The sequence below is a fragment of the Gnatocerus cornutus genome, chromosome 1 (genome assembly GCF_029298725.1).
Source record: "Gnatocerus cornutus isolate USDA-ARS CGAHR chromosome 1, icGnaCorn1.1, whole genome shotgun sequence".
In the NCBI taxonomy this organism is placed as follows: Eukaryota; Metazoa; Arthropoda; class Insecta; order Coleoptera; family Tenebrionidae; genus Gnatocerus; species Gnatocerus cornutus.
This window is the reverse complement of record NC_142233.1, coordinates 33,581,715-33,597,010: the sequence shown is the minus strand read 5'-3', so window position 1 is coordinate 33,597,010 and position 15,296 is coordinate 33,581,715. Positions and strand designations below refer to the sequence as shown.

The 15,296-nt window shown below is 31.8% G+C and overlaps 1 protein-coding gene across 3 annotated transcripts in view; it reads left to right on the top strand.

The window, feature by feature from the left end:
- Positions 1 to 15,296, top strand: part of LOC148181975 (neurotrimin-like) — a 218,575-nt gene that overhangs the window by 189,656 nt on the left and 13,623 nt on the right. The gene's annotated exons all lie outside the window — the stretch shown is intronic.

Sequence of the window (15,296 nt, the reverse complement as noted above, 5' to 3'; positions counted from 1 at the left end):
GCTAACTTCTATTTATTTCCTCGTACAAATTTTCTTATTTGAATTAGAAATATTCGTCCTGAGGCAAAGTATTCAATTTTCTCCTTTTCAATCCACTGAAGGACCCCTTTCCTATTGTAAACAAAATCTCCCTTCATTACATTCTATCCTTTTACTCTCATTACCTATGCAATTTCAACGAAGCCCATTTCTCAACCTGCTAAATTCATTAAATAATCTCTTTCGAAGCAAAAAAACGAGATTACTACAAACTACTTTTAATTAATGTTTATTTCGATTTCGATTTACATCTATAATTTTACATATTCATGCGCTTGTGTGCATCACCATTTAGTTCAACACCAGACAGCAATTAAATTGGGTTTAATCATACATTGCATTATTATTAGTGTTTATTCAAGTCGACTAAATATTACACCTGGTGCTCATTCCAGTAATTAGATTCGAATTTCATTTGTGACCTGAGCAAATTTGATCTTTTTTTTTGAACTGTCGGCAAAAATTAATTAATTTAGAGTGTACACAAGCTGAGCTGACATCCAAACAGCTACAAGTCACCTATTTTCATATGTTGGAAGTTTGACTCCTTTTTTGCGAAATTTATTGTTTCCTGCGCCCTGAATTTATGACAAACTATACCAACAGACAACGTGGTCCGACAAGGAAATTTATTCAAAATTGCTTGTTGGCAATATTATCTTTTTGGTGCAGAACATGAACAACTGCAAACAGGACGTATTTATGTATGCATAAAGTTTATGCGAATTTTGTGTTTTATTATTCTTCCAACTTTATGTTCCATCAATCTGAGTTATTGAAAACGTGTTTTTGTTTAACGTAAGTCAATTAATTTAATTGCTTTGAAGCTCTCGTAATAAAATTTTTATTTTAGAGCTTTAAGCTGCTTTATTTTTTCGCGTATTTAATCCGAGCGATCTTATTATTGTCAGGTCACGTTGTATAGAAACCTTTTATTGTGCTTTTCATGTTTCCGACAAAAAACAAACATTTCTTGTCAAAACCTTTTTGTAATAAGATAAATAAAAAAGCTCATCACTGAACATTTCCATTTAACCAATGAAAGCGCATCTTGAAAAGGTTTTTTGTCAGACGGGAATCAGAGACCATAAAACTTTTTTAATCCATATTTTCCATCCAATATGTGTGCCTATTTCAGAATTATAACCAGACATAAAAGCCGCATATCTATTGCCTCGGAGCTTCGATTTTCCCACACCCGATACAATGTGTATTGATGATTATTTGAAATTCTCCAGCTATTCACTCGTTCAAGTTTTCATTTGATTTAATTTTTTCTAAGGCTTCGCAAATACAATTTCAAGTTGCTACTTTGTCCACTTTGAGCGCAAACTTTCGGAGATAACTCCCTCAAACTTATTTATTATTTACGTTCTTCAATGCTGCGAAGGGGTTTATCAAAGTATGCGTGATATGTTAAGGGTGTAGTTAGCAAACTCTTGACAATTCGCTTCTGGTGCTTGATTGATTCCAACAATTACTCAGCGACCTCAGCCATAATTACCGAATGAACGCGATGGCAACGCTCACACGCACGCTGTTTTTTAAATGTCCACACATCAATTTTATAGGGCATTAAATTTCTCGTGGCGAAATAAATTGGGAATCATTGCCAACCGGCGCGAGCCATCCGCTGGAATTCCAGCTGAAGTTCCAGGTGGAGGCGCGGTGGATAAAAACTCTCTCTATAAACGTAAATATAAATTCAAATTATTCGTGATTATCGGCGACATGTGTACGAACATCAGTTTTAATGGAAAATTGCATTTCCATCATTACTTCCGCAAACGCAGTGTATAACTTTTTGATGGATTATGATTGCACCCTCGAATCGTTGTGAAATCCATTACTAAATGATGGAATCGATAGAAATTTAGTTTGCTTCGTTTAAAAACTAAAGCTGTTGTTAAAAGCATGTAACTTTTAAAACAACTATTAACGAAGTTATGATCCGGTATTCGAACTTTGAAAGTTGGACGTGCAGCAACTCGAACTCATCTACGTGTATCGAGTACTGAATCCTGAAGCGGGAAAAATGTATGAAAAAAAACTTCATTTCCAATGTTAATTAAATGGGGCAGATGTAACAATGAGCCAAGTATAAATTCCGTGTTCAGACTAACAAACAGATCAGAGCGTTATGTTTATGATATGATAATTTTGGGTAATACGGGAGGATAACTGAAACGTTGCAGAATCGTACAGGGAATAAACATCAATTAGGGATTTATCAATAATGTTAAGTTAAATCCCCAACTGTTGCAGGAATTTGTGATTGGTGAGGAATTGCAGATTTATAAACGCCTCATTTTTGGACATGTATTAAATATGTTTATGAATATTTTTTGAGGGTCCTCAGGGACCGTTACCTAAATCTAACTGCAAAAATTGAAATAAAAGAGTCTAAAAAAATGTTTTTTGTTCAAAAGTTATGTAATTTAAGACATAAACAAGTCGTAAATCGTAATTAATGCATTAAAATCAAAACCACCAATGGTATGAAATTTAATTTAAACACAGAATTTTTAGCAAAATTTTCACTTTGAAGACGAACCAAAAATTTCGACCGTTTTCGATTAAATTCTATAACATTGGCAATTTATATTCTGATGCAACCAAATTTTGTAGTTTTACTACTTTTGATTTCTTTAACAACTGTCTTAAATTACACAATATTTGAACAAAAAATAGAATTTTTAGAAATTTTTATCTTGAGGACGACCCAAGAATGTCTACCGTTCTCGGTTCAATTCTGTAACTTTGGCAGTTTTCACGTAGCAGCAGTAAAATTTGAAGGCTTTACTACTCTCCACTTGTTTTTCAATTATTGTTTATTGCAAATTTTTTTAACAAAACAAAAAAGAATTCTTAGCAATTTTTTATTTTGAAGATGAACAAAAAATTTCAACCGTTTTCGGTTAAATTCCAATAAATTTCGTAGCTTTGGCAGTTTTTATTTTAATGTTGCAAAATTTTGCACACTTACTTCCTTTAACTTGTTTATCAAGTGTCTTAAATTAGATATTTTTTAAACAAACAATAGAATTTTTAGAATTTTCTATCTTGAGGATGGCCTAAAAAATTCTACCGTTTTCAATTCAATTCCGTAATTTTGACAGTTTTTACGTAAATACAGTAAAATTTGGGGACTTTACTATTTTCGACTTGTTTATTAATTATTTTTATATGCGGAATTTTTTACTAAAATAGAGAATTTTTAGCAATTTTTTATTTTGAAGATGAACCAAAAATTTTGACCGTTTTCCATTAAATTCAATAACTTTGGCAATTTTTATTCTAATGTGGCAAAATTTTGTATTCTTACTACTTTCAATTTGTCTGTAAACTGTTTTAAACTACATCATTTTTAACGAAAAATAGAATTTTAAGAAATTTTTATCTTGAGGACCACCCAAAAATTCTACCGTCTTCAAATCAATTCCGTAACTATGACAGTTTTCACGTAAAAACGGTAAAATTTGGAGGCTTTATTTTTTACTACTTGTTTATCAATTATTTTTTAATTGCAAAATTTTTAAACAAAAAACATAATTTTTAGCAATTTTTTATTTTGAAGGTGACAAAAAATTTCAACCTTTTTCGGTTAAATTTTATAGCTTTGGTAATTTTTATTCTAATCTAGCAAAATTTTGTAGTTACTACCTTCAATTTGTTTATCAACTCTCTTAAATTACATAATTTTTTGACAAAGAATAAAATTTTTAAAAAATTTCATCTTGTAGATGACCCAAACATTTCGATAGTTTTTGATTAAATTGCGTAACTTTGGCAGTTTTTATCCTATATTGCAAAATTTTGCAGACCTACTTCCTTTCACTTGTTTAGTAAATGTCTTAAATTACATAATCCTTGAACAAAAAATTAAAGTTTTAGAAATTTTTGTATAACTTTGACGGTTTTGTTCCCATTTCAGTAAAATTTTGACTTGTTTACTAAAATTGTCATGAAATGCAAAATTTTTGAATAAAAAAACTTCAATATTTTTTGCGACAATCATTATTAATCAATATCCTTAAGCAGAAACGTACACACTTAATATCCTCTTTTCGAGTAAAAATCTTCTTCGTCGCAGGTGGAACAACGCAACTTCCTTTTTTTCTAGGTTTAGCCGGAAATTAAATCCGAATTTCAAGTTTCCGGGACTTTAACCAAAGTTAAATGAACATACATCTCATCGCGAAATTAGTCAACATTCAAAGATTTTCCCCATGAATTGAAACTTTCAGACAAGCTCCTAGCGAAATATATTCACTCATCGGTCTCTAAGTTGATATTTGCGTCTAGAAATGGTCTTAATAAGTCTTCTTTAGAGTGAAGCCTCATTTCGGTGATAACTTTTCGTACAAATAACGACTTTTCCAGTATAGAGCATAAGCAAAGACAATACAACTTGGAAGTTTGCATCTCATTTCGTAGGCTAATGTCGCAAAATCCCGCGTAATGCTGGAACTTTCCTTTGTCTGGATACAATGAATCGTTTCAATGGAGCACTTTCCTTTTTTCTTGTGCGTATGCAAGGATTTGCAGGAATATCTTAGGTAATTGGCATGATTCATTCATTCGGCCTTTAGGGTCACGGGCTTGTTTCCTTCCGGTTTTCAAAACAGATGTTTCTAAATTTAACAATTTCGTAGAGACTATTGTTGGTAACCGCATTAAAAAGTTACCAGACTCAGCGAAGTTTCGGTGGATTAAAGGACGCTTCTTAAAAATAAATAATTCCCAGCAGGAATAAAACTCGTAATCTGCTACCTAACTGTTCCGATTTTAAACAGAGAAAAATAAATGGACGCGCCCTAAATCGATAATCTGACAGTTATACAAAAGAGAAATTGTGTGCAAAGTAAGAAGCTTGGAAGGGTTAAAAGTCTTTTAATAAAATGGGACCACATTTGAGAGCTATGAAAATAAACGACATGACCACACGCTGCTCAAAGAAATTCTTTACAGCTGCTGGAGAGCAGCCAACGCACGACGAAGATTTTACTATGTACACGAAATTTTACTTTGAACTTTATGACGTTTCATTCTATTCACAGAGATAATTAAATTACTGCAATGTCGACAATATATTGTTCATTTCATATCGATTAAACTTGTGTAAACTAAGCTCTGCCAGGACTTTTTAAACCGATAAACCTGTATGGTGGATAAATACAAAAGCGCGACACTACAAACATGTGCGGAGCTGGTAATGTTAGTTCAGTCGGAAAAATAGTGTAATCAAACTTTTAGTAAACAGAAAACGCAACTGCTGGAGCCGCAAATTCGTGCAGTTTGCGCTTAAGTTTATCTGGGAAAAGATAACAAAACGATTTAAGGACGAAAATGGTGGAAGCGCCGGCAAAATTTTTTTTTCCAATATTTAAGGTATGAGATTTAGTGTGGTTTTGAGGTCTTACTGCTTTTGGCTTGGGAATCAATTGTCTCAAATTAAACAATTTTTGGACAACAAACAAAAGTTTTGGAAATTTTCTTTCAAGACGAAGTAAAAATTTCGACCGCTTTCGATTAAATGTCACAACTTTTGTAGTTTTGATCAGAATGCAGTTAAATTGTGAGGTTTTTCTACCTTTAACGTGTTTATCGACTTCCTTAAATTTCTCAATTTTCCAAAAATTTTGATCGTGTTTGATTAAATTGCATAACTTTAACAGTTTTCATGATAGTGTAGTAAAATTTTGTAGTCTTACTAATTTCGACTTGTTGATTAAATTAGATAACTTTTAAACAAGAAGCTAAATTTTTAGAAATTTTCGTTACAAAGACGACCCAAAAATTTTGAATGTTTTCGCTAAAATTTCACAACTTTTATAGTTTTGATCTCAACGCAGTAAGATTTTAAAGTTTTACTAATTTCGACTTGTTTATCGATTTCCTTAAATTATATAACTTTTGAATAAAAAACAGAATTTGTTGAAGTTTTTGTTTCAAAGACGAGTAAAAAATTTTGATGGTTTTCGAACAAATTCCATAACTTTGGCAATTTTAATGATAGTGCAGTAAAATTTTAGTTTCGATTTATTTATTCACTGTCTTAAATTACATAATTGTTTAACAAAAAACAGAATTTTTAGAAATTTTTGTTTTAGACGACTCACAAATTTCGACTGTTTTCAAATAAATTCTATAACTTCCGCAATTTTGATGATAATATATATGATATAATAAAATTATACAATCTTTCTAACTATGACCTGTTTATCAACTGTCTTAAATTACATAATTTTTGAACAAAAAACAGAAGTTTTAGAAATTTTCTTTGAAGACGAAGCAAAAATTTCGACAGTTTTCGATTAAATTCCACAACTTTGATGCCAATGCAGTAAAAATGCAGTGAAATTCTGGTTTTTTCCGCAGAATTTTCAATTGGGCGAAACCTGCGCAAGAAGAAATCAATACATTGAGGAAAAAAGTGAACACTTTCTAGTTTTTTAAAAAGTTTTCGCAGTTTTTTAAAACTAGAAAGTGTTCACTTTTTTTCCTCAATCTATTGATTTCTTCTTGCGCAGGTTTCGCTCAATTAAAAATTCTGCGGTTTCATTTAATAACTTTATTACGTAGCGAGTTGAAAATGAATTAATAATATACAAAATTTATATCTCGTAAACTCGTTTTGTCCCGTGGAGTCATTAACAAACATGGATTTATTAAAAAAAACTTGTTGAACTGTGCCTCGCATAAAATATCAACTCAAAAATGGCGAGAGAATTGTGTCGCGCGTCTATTTTCTCCTCTAAAAAGTTTATTTTTCAATTTGGAGACTGCCGAGCAAAAACTAGATAAAGTGACTGTAATACAAATGATAGCGAACTACAAACCGAGGCTATAAAATTACCTCGAGTGATTGCACTGGTAATTTATTTCCAGCTCTGATTTGTAAGTCAGTCGGAATTTTTGTTGTTCCTGTCTAAGAACTAAAATAGTAGCAGAATTTAAGTACACAGTATGTAAATCTGGGCGATTTACATTTCGTTTGTGCTCATTTTCATTATCCTTCAAACGCTAAGGAATTCTTTGATTTTTTCTGTTTAGTCCTCTTCTCAAAGCTTTTTCTTCCTCCGTGCCCGTTGAAGTGCACACCCGAATATATATCAATAACTTTCCGACTCTTTGTCACATTGTGTTGTAAGATGATATCGAAGTTCTCAATGTTTTGCCAACAAAAGGAGGATAATCTCCAGATCCGTCAGATTGTAGAATCGTGAAAAGAACGATGACGAATTACTTATTTTAGTAGTTTCAAGCAATTTAAAACAAACTCGACTGCAACGTTGGCAGTGCGGTAATTAAAAATGTACGGTTCGTGATGATAAGCACTTGCAAGCGTGTTATAAATTGCAAAAAACTCCCCGAATTAAACAAAAACACCGCTGGATTATTTATTTTTATTTTAACAGCTGCCGCTTTACTACAGTTAGCAAACTGTAACAAATGTAGCCAATTCAGAGTTGTTTTACACACGGCGACAGTTAACACTGCTGACATTTGCGCGAAGTGATGAAAAAGTAATTTTAACGTTATGCTTCTAAAACCAGAAGAGAGAAATGGGAGATAATTTTTATTTTATTTTTTGTGGCCTTTCCACGAAGCTGAGCGAAGCAAATCTCATTATTTAATATGCTTGTGTGCTTTAAAATATTTGGAAACTTCCGCCCCTAATTTTAGTTTCAAATCATTTCAACTTTATATAAATAAATAAATGTAGCAGCGCCCATTCAGCATAAACTGTTATTGCCGGAAAACATATTTAATTAAAAATTTTGCTGGAAACATTTAAATTATGCGTATTGTTATCGATACTATTAAATTAACAATAACTTTAAAGTATTGATTTAACAAATGACTCGTTTTCCATTTAAATCAAAACGTGGCTCGGCGCATCCACCATTTTTGCAATTTAATATTAATCCTATTAATTTCGTCATGGAACTTATGACTTTACAATTAATATTAATAGTAATTTATGTAACAGAAGTTACGAATATTATAGAACACATTTAATTAAAAATTTTCCCTATTTAGCGCAAACATTGCTATAATATATTGCTGTCGGCACTACTGCCAATCTAACGATAAATTAAAATTATTGCTAATTATTGTTTGGGACATGTTATCGTTATTCATGATTAAATAAGTTGGGGACTCATTAATTAAACCAACGCCAGTTTCTTTTAGTAAATTCTCCCGGCGCATCCACCATTTCTCCTGGTTAAACACGCGCTAATTCTTTTCCTGAAATTTGCTTTAATTCAACACAACTTTCCTTGTCCACTTTGATGTTTCTGCCATTCGCAACTATGTGGAAAAATTATTTCCGTTATCATGAAATTGCAGACCGTTTTGTTAAACATCTCCAAAGTGAAGCTCTGGCACGCGGAGGGAGAATTTGAAAACGGTTAAAAATAATTTACGACGAGACAAGCGTCGTTTTGTACATAATAACGCGACTATTAATAAAGGAGAAGAGCATTGTTACGTGGGAATTTCATAATCACAATTAGATTTCGTTTGAAAATTTATGTCGGCAAGTTTACACCCCAGGAGAAATTATAATAAGTTGGATTTAGAGAACGGTCCCTGAGGACACTCAAAAAATATTTATGAAGGTTTTTAGTGCATTGGAATCAAAACTGGCAATGTTATAGAATTTAATCGAAAACGGCCCAAACTTTTGAGTTGTCTTCAAAATGAAAATTTTTCAAAATTCATTTTTTGTTCAAAAATTATGTAAATTAAGACAGTTAATAAACAAGGCAAAAGTAGTAATTTCATAATTTTACTTTATTTAAGTTATGGATTTTAATCGAAAACGGTCGAAATTTTTGCATCGTCTTTAAAATTATTTTTTTTTAAATATTATGTGCTTTTGGAAAATCAATAAACAGGCCTCAAAATTTAACTGCATTGAGATCAAAATTGCCTTTAATCAAAAGTGGTCGAAATTGTTGGGTCGTCTTCAAAATATAAATATTTCTAAAAATTCTGTTTTTTGTTACAAATTATGTAGCTTAAGACAGTTCATAATAAAAAGTTGCTAAAAATTCTGTTTTTTGTTAAAAAATTTCGCAATTAAAAATAATTTAATAATAATTCTGCTTAACAAGTTCAAAAGCTTTTACATGAAAGCTGCCAAAGTTACGGAATTGAATCGAAAACGGTAGAAATTTTTGAGCCTTCAAAACAAAAATTTCTAAAAATTAAATTTTTATTTCATTAATTAGGTACTTTAAAAAAATCGATAAACAGACCAAAAGTAGTAAGAGTTCAAAGTTGACATTTTTGGGTCGTATCAAAATAGAGATTTCTAAAAATTCTGTTTTATATTGAAAAATTATAGAATTTAGAAGAGTCGACAAACAAGTTGAAACTATACAGATCTCAAAATTTTTGGATCGTCCAAAAAATAACAATTTCTAAAAATTCTATTTTATTATTTAAAATAATAGACAGTCGTTAAACAAGTCGTTGGTAGTAAAACTTCAACATTTTGCTGTATTGGAACCAAAATTGCCAAAGTTATGGAATTGAATCCAGAAGGCTTGAAATTTTTGGTCGTCTTAAAAACAAAAATATCAAAAAATTGGTTTTTTTGTTCGAAAATTATAGAATTAAGGACAGTCGATAAACAAGTCGTAGGTAGTAAGACCCGCAAATTTTCCAGCAACGGAATCAAAACTGCCAAAATTATGGAATTTAATCCAAATGGATCAAAATTTTTGTCTTGTTTTTTTGTAATTTAGCGTCAATCGATAGAGCATCTCAACATCTATAAATTGTAAATAAAATATTGAACAAGGCAAAAATGAAAAAGTGCAATTTTTATTCTCTAGTTGTGATTGTAAAAACTAACCATAATTTGCAACTATGACGCAATCGCAGCGCAATTCTGTTGTGTAAGATGTTTATGTCTAACAATAAACTTCCTTGAATAACTTTGTGAGAGTGCCTCGAAGTTTTGCTAGAAGCTCAATTTATTATTGTTACGATGACGTATTAGATAAAACAGTTGCAGTGTTGCAAATATCATCCAAACTTTGCACATTGTATCACAAATCGCGCAATCTGTGAAAAAATCGTTAACCCTTGTCAATCGATTGAAATGTCTAGTCCCGAGAAGATCCCCTTCGAGCTAAATTTATTACTTAAACAACAGAACGTAAACGAAATTGAGAGCGGATTTGAAATTAAATACGAAAGTCTTAGTGTCGAGACCTTCGGAAGAATTCACTACCCCGTCGAAGACCCCGATAATGAAAAAACCAGCTTGGCGTTAACATTAACGAAATGGCAAATTGACGAGAATTCGGCGTTTCAAAAGTGCAAATCGATGTGGGAAGAGTGCGAATTGCTCAAGAGAAACTTGGAATGTATCTATCACTATTTCGCATGTGTCAAATTGACAACGAAAGCCACCAAAGAAGTGGCAGATATGATAATAAATTTAGGCATCCGTGAGGGTCGTATTGAGGGTTTTGAGGAAATTGAGAATGACAACTTGGAACAAAGCGTTCTTGAGTTGATTCATGATAACGAAATTATAACGTCATGGGATGAATTGCAAACGCGCAAGAAGGATTACGATGTGGCCACGAAGAATTTCAAAATATTGCTAGAAATCATCGATTTCTCCCCCGAGGAGTTAAGGAACTTAAAAAAGCAGTACGACGACGTTTTCCTGAAATATCAACACGCACGATCTCGGCTCGACCGCGATTTGCCTGCCTTCCTAGGAAAGATGAAGGAGATATTCCACAATTGTTTGCACTTGTTAGAGTGTAATGTAGGAAACTTTCGGAACTCCACCACTAGCTTAGACGATTTAATTAAAAACACACCTCTTGTTTCCATTCCAAATAAAGAACACGATAGTATTTAACGCCGTGTCGTCATTTCCGTCGTGCTGATAAAACAAACTACAGAAAATATCGTTCTAACAGTGTTAATATTTAATTTTACTCGAATAATAATCATCAAACTTGACAGAAAAGCAGCAAGAATATTATGGCATGTAAAGTTTCAAATAGACTGTCGACCGTTTCACCGCGACGGTTTCAAAACTGAAACATTACATTGGAAAGTTTACGTTGATCTTGCTGTTTGCACAGTGTGGGATGTTTTGTTGCGGTCGAACAAACCCTGCAACAGCATTGCATCGTAAACTTTTTAATTAGACTTGCTCCCGGTTTTATTAAAAAACTCGACGCAATTAGGTCTATCAATTAAAGTTTTTTGTGCGGCTGCAGGTTTACTATTTTAGGTATTTTGTAGCTAAAGCCAGACTAAAAGAGGTTTAAAGCTGAATTAATACATTCATTAATTTCTTAAGTTTTTGCAGTGGATTTTACAGCGCGCTACCACCACGTCTTTATGAATTTTTTAATTAGCAAACTGCATCAAATGAAATACAGATTTCTTGCTACTTTTGGCGCTTCCGTAAAATGTCTCCAGCTCTATAGTCCAGGCAAAATAAAACTGATTTTTTGTGTAGACGTTTATTTTATTGTTCCAAACAAAATGTCAAAAGTCCCCATCTATAGGTGTGCTAAAATATTTGCAAATATTTTGTCACTGGTGATTCCAAAGACAAAAATACTTATTATGAAAATTGCACCTTATCAAATTTGCCAAGAAAAAGATCTCGTAATATTTTTTGTTGGAGTTATAATTTTTGAGATATGAAAGTATTTTTCAAAATTTTAAGTATTTTATTCATTTGTGCACCACAGTCAACACATAGAACTAGTGCCTTTTTTTAGATTGAGGAAGCATTGAGGGAACTTAACCCACGAAATTTTCCAGCAACTTATGAAATTAATCTTCTGCAAATTTATTTTCATGGTACTTACTTTCTTCAAGAACTTCTTCTAGTTTTTGAGAGTCCTCAAAAGAACAGGATGGATTTTATGTATATCTTTGTTGAAATCGTACAATTTTAGATTCATTTACTTAAGATTCAGGTAAGATGAACTGCGGCAATTACCACATACTGTTGAAAAAAAAACACAACTTTTTCACGCAAAATTAAAACTATAACTCTTACCACCATTAAAACAATTACTTTTCACTAGTTTATTTGAAATAAATGAAAACACAGTTTTAATTGCCTCCTAAACTTCATTTTAGTCTTCACGTTGTCTTCAGCAACGATCAGCAATAATAAAGTTGGTCATTACCAATGGTTAAAATTGGTAATGCACAACATTTTTAACCATTTTGTCACTGTAAAATCCTTTAAAGTTTTTAAAATTAAAAATGGTTTTCGACCATTGTTGATAAAACTAGCAAAGTTACGGAATTTTATAGAAACTGGTGGAAATTTGGATTGGTCGCAAAATTCTAATTCTAATTCTAATTCTAATTCTAAAATTGCTTTTATTTGCTCTAAAATTTTGAAGTTTGGTGGAGTTGATAAACGTACCGTAAATTATAACGTTGACAAATTTCATTAATTTAGTGTTTAAATTGTCAAGGGTAGGGGAGAGGGGGGCATAGTGGGGTACCGGGGCATAGCGGGGTACCACTCCTGCTGCTCAAATCAAACGCCGTGAAAAAAGTCGAATAGCGTGTTTTGATTGGTTGTTAGTTGACAGTTAACCACGTGTCTTTTATAAAACAAAATGTGAAAACCTATGTGTTTTATAAAACAAAATGTGAAATTCAGTGTTTTCGTTAAAAAATTCGCGAAGTTAGGGAGCAAGTTTTTTTCAAATCTAGTCAAACAAATGTTGTGGCTAAATATGATGAACCTGCTCATTTATGTGCAATATGCTTTGATGCCTAAGTAATTTTAAAATGTTACTTTTTCTAAGTAGGTACACAGTTATTCAAAAATTTGATTTCCCCATAGGGTACCCCACTTTACCCCTAGGTGCGGGGCAAAGCGGGGCAAATCCCATTTTTTAAAATAATGCTCACATGTCGTAAGTTTTTTATTGTAATCAAAAAAAGTACAACAAAAATCATCGGCAATACATTAGTCTATGATATTTAGTAAAAAAAAATTGTTAATTTCTATTATTTTAGCATGCGTGGCTAATTGAATGTTAAGTACCCCACTATGCCCCCCTCTCCCCTACGTAATTTTAGAGAAAATGGTGGCATTTTTCATTCTTCCGAACAAAAATTTCTAAAATTGTTCTTTCTTGCTCTAATATTTTGGCATTTAGCACACAGTAAATAAACATACCAAAAATATGCCCTAATTTTGATTGTCTTGACGTTAAAATTAACAAAAATTACGGAATTTTATAGAAATAGAGGGAAATTTTGGCTTACCCTCCTAATAAAAATTTTTAAAATTGCTTTTTCTTGCTCAAATATTTTGGCATTTGGCACTGTTAATAAACGTGTCAAAAGTAGTAACTACTTCAATTTTGATTATCTTGGCGTTAAAACTACCAAAATTACGAAAAAATAGTATATTGGAATAAAATGTTAAATTCTCATGGGTCTGCGAATACTAAAAGCAGTTCTAAGGTCTTTAAAATACTCTGTTATACATTAAGATTTTTACCATCAGTCAACGTTTTAGTACACGTGAAACACATTCTGTCCTTCTGCGGACAAAGAATGGCTTAAATATTTTAAACTATCGTTCTAGTTAACTAAAAACGGCAGATCTTAATATTGTTAAGTGTCAAACTTGCGTCTAAAGACGGTGATGAAGACTAAAATGTAACATTTTGGATATAATCATAACTGTGCCTTCATCTATTTCAGATAAACTACTCAATTTTATATTTTAGAACAGTAGAAGGGGAGACCGGTGTCAATTGTAACAAAATTTAAATATTTTTTTATAATAAGCTTATTTAACTATTTAAAATTTTGAATTCATTGCAGTCGAAAACTGAAAAACTTAACAGACATAATTCTGAAGTCTAAACTTTCAATAACTTTTCAGTTATAAAACCAGGACACTTTTTAGAAGACCATGTCAAGTGTTACAATCGACACCCAACTGGTGTCAACTGTAACAAAATCAGTGTAAACTGTATTCCATTGATTAAGATTTTACTACATCGTGACTAGGGCTTACATCATTATTTCACTGCTTTTGTTTGGTGTCTTTAAAGACAATACAAAAAATGATCCTATCTTGCAATATCTCCTTCTTGGTTATTTGGCCCAGTTAAGTGAAATTAATGTGACACTGTTTATTTACTTTTTACTCGTTTTTTAGACATTTGGCTCTAACACACTTGGTATGTACAGAGCATGCGTGCACACCGCATAGTAATAAGCTAGATAATGTATCTAAACTTTATTTCTGAACAATGTTTCAAATTTCAAAAAGATAGCCTTGTAATAGGCTTTGTTACAATTGACACCTGTTACAATTGACACCGGTTTCCCCAACTATATTTTTATTAAAACACATTGGATAGTGAAGTTTAATTTTTTTAACACTAGGTGGTAATCGCCGAGATTTATCTAGCCCAAATCCGATGAAAATAACGCTTAAGTGTAAGATGTCAACCAAAATATACAAGTATCCATTTTATTTCTTTCAGGATCTTCAGAAACTATATCAAGTTCTTGGAGAAAATATGTATAGGTAAACACAAAGAAATTCAATCTTAAAAAGATTAATTTCCTACGATGTTAGAAAATCTGGCGGATTAGACTTTTTCGATGTATTCTGTTATAAAAAAAAACATTCAAAGTACTTTATTTTGAAAATGTTGTGAAAAAAAGACAATTTCTTGTAAATTTCAAAAAAATTAATATATCTTAAAAACTATTAGTCCTACAACAAATATTATAATGTTTTTTTTTGTTGCAAATTTAATAAGGTATCATTTTTATAATAGGTGTTTTTGCCGTTGGAATCATCCGTGACGATATATTTGCAAAGAATTGTTTTCTTTGACATTTACCATCGCATAACTTTTTTAGCAGCACACCTATCGATGGGGACTTTTGACAATTTGTTTGTAACAATAAAATGAAGATGCACACAAAAAATCAGCCTTATGCGAATTATTCCGAGGTTCATGTTTATTTTGCCTGGTGTACTAGTGAAAACTCGCAATGAGGACAATAAAATAAACATAACCACTTGTCTCTCCGCGACACCTCCAGCTCCTCTAAAAACAGACCTGATTTTTTCAAATACCGCGAGAGCACACAAAACGAGAAGTTCGCAGACACCGTTTCCTATTCCATAAATTCCATAAATTATTAAGTTTTATAAAGTTTGCAGTTATTGACTGAAGTCTTCTTAGTGCGAC